Source organism: Halichoerus grypus, chromosome 6 (genome assembly GCF_964656455.1).
Source record: "Halichoerus grypus chromosome 6, mHalGry1.hap1.1, whole genome shotgun sequence".
NCBI classification, from domain to species: Eukaryota; Metazoa; Chordata; class Mammalia; order Carnivora; family Phocidae; genus Halichoerus; species Halichoerus grypus.
In genome coordinates, this window is record NC_135717.1 from 74,634,016 (window position 1) to 74,636,958 (window position 2,943).

Here is a 2,943-nt window from a genome sequence, read left to right on the forward strand (position 1 = left end):
TTACATATCAATAATTACTTAAGTGTAAATAGCTTAAGCTTTCCAATCAAAAGCATACAATGGCTGAATGAATAAAATAGTGACCCAGATACATGCTGCCTACAGAAAAATCACTTCAGCTTCAAGGACATACTTAGACTAGAAGGGAAATAACTGAAAAGACATTACACACAAATGGAAATCATAAAAGAGCAGAGATACAAATATTTATATCAGAAAGAATGCACTTTAAGTCAAAAACTGTAACAGGCAGATCATTATATAATGAGAAAGTGGTCATTCATCTAGAGGATATATAAATTGTAAATATATATTCACCCAATATCAGAGTATTTAAATCTATTAATCAAATACCAACAGAAATGAAGGAAGTAATAGACAACAGTACACTAATAATAGGGGATTTTAATACTCTACTTTCAACAATAGATAAATCATCCAGAAAAATCAAAGAAACACTGGACTTGAACTATTCTTAACATCAAATGGACCTAACTGACATATAAGAAAATTTCATTCAATAGAGGCAAAATTCACATTCTTCTCTAGTGCCAATGGAATATTCTGTGGGATACATTGTGTTAGGTAACAACACAAGTCTTATCAAATCTTAAAAGATTGAAATCATACTAAATATGTTTTCTGACTACAATGGTTTGAAAGTAGAAATCAATAACATGAAGACAACTGAAAAATTCACAAATATGTAGAAATTAAACAACACACTCAGAAACAACCAATGTGTCAAAGATGAAATCAAAAGGGAAATTAAAAAAAATATCTTGAAACAAATGAAAATGAAAACACAACATACCAGAACTTAGGTGATGCAGCAAAAGCAGAATGAAAGGGAGGTTTATAGTGATAAATGTCTATATTTTTAAAAAATCTCAAACAACTTAAATTTACACTTTAATAAATTTTAAAAAGAAGATAAAAATAAGCCTAAACAGAGCAGAAGGAAGGAGATAACAGGATCAGAACAGAAACGAAATAAAGAATAGAAAAACAATAGAAAAGACCAAGAAAACTAAAAGTTTTTTTTAATGATAAAATTCACAAATCTTTATCTAGACTTGCCAAGAAAAAAGAGGACTCAAATAAATAAAATAATAAATAAAAATGAGACATTACAAGTGATACCAGAGAAGTACAAAGGATAATAAGAAACTACTATGAATAATTTATACCATTAACTTAGGAAACGTAGAAGAGCTGGACACATTCCTAGAAACATGAAACACTACTGGGTCTAAATCATAGAGAAACAGAATATCTGAATAGATTTATAACAAGAAAGGAGATTGAATCAGTTAAAAAAAAAAACAAAAAACCTCCCAAACAAAAGAAAAATCTATGATTGCATGGCTTCAAATGTTAATTCTACAAACATTTAAAGAAGAATTAATACCAACTCTTCTCAAACTCTTCCATACAATTGAAAAGGAGGGAACATTCATAAATTTATTTTGTGAGAATAGCATTACCCTGATATAAAACAGATAAGGACATTACAAGAAAAAAAAATATTGTGGGTCAATATTTCTAATGAATATAGATCCAAAAATTGCCAACAAAATGCTAACCAAATTCAACAGCACAGTAATAGTGACATTTATCCCTGGGATGCAAGGAGAGCTCAACATATGCAAGTCAATAAATGTGATACACCACATTAATAAATTGAAAGGCAAAAATATCACATTAGATATAGAAAAAACATTAACAAAATGTATCATCCTATCGTAATAAAAATGCTCAATAAATTGGATATAGAAGGAATATATTCAATATAATAAAAGCTATGGATGACAAATCCACATCCAACATCATGCTCAATGGTGAAAAGCTGAAAGTTTTCTCTTTAAGGTAAGGAACATGGTGCCCACTTTCATCACTCCTACTCAACATAGTCCTAGAAGTCCTATCCAGAGTAATTTGGCAAGAAAGATAAATAAAACACCCAAATAACAAAGGAAGAAGTAAAATTGTTTCTGATGGCTGATGATGTGATCGTGTATATAGAAAATAATTTCTTCAGAGGTATATAGAAAATCTTAAAAATTCCACCAAATAACTGTTAGAAATAATAAACAAATTTGGGTAAGTTTCAGAATTCAAATTCATCATTCAAAAATCAGGCATGTTCTATACACTAACAATATACTATCTGTAAAAGAAGTAAAGAAACAATTCCATTTACAGTAACATTGAAAAACAATACTTAGTAATAAATTTGCACTGAGAAAGTAAAAGATATTTTCATCAAAACTATATGACAATAGTAAAAGAAAATTGAAAAAGACACAAATAAATGGAAAGATATCCCATGTTCAAAAGAGTTAATATTGTTAAAATGCTCATACTTCCCAAAGCATTATATAGATTTAATGTATTTTCTATCAAAATTCCCATGACATTTTTCACAGAAATAGAAAAAAATTCTAAAATTCACATAGAATGACAAAAGACCCAAATAGCCAAGTTAATCTTGAGAAGAACAAATCTGGTGACATCACAATTCCTAAATTCAAACCACACTGCAAAGCTACAGTAATCCAAATAGTATTGTCTGATTAAAAACAGACAAATGGATCAATTGAGAGGTCAGAAAAAATTCCACATATGCAGTTAACTAATACCTCACAAGGGAGCCAAAAGTACTAAATGGGGGAAAAGATAGTCTCTTCAATAAATGGTGTTGAGATTGTTGGTAGGAATGCAAACTAGTGCAGCCACTCTGGAAAACAGTATGAAGTTTCTTTAAAAGATTAAAAATAGAACTACCCTACAACCCAGTAATGGTACTACTAGATACATACTCAAAGGATGTAAAAATATAGATTCAAAGGGGCACGTGCACCCCAATGTTTATAACAACATTATCAGCAATAGCCAAATTATGGAAAGAGCCCAAATGCCCATCAACTGATGAATGGATAA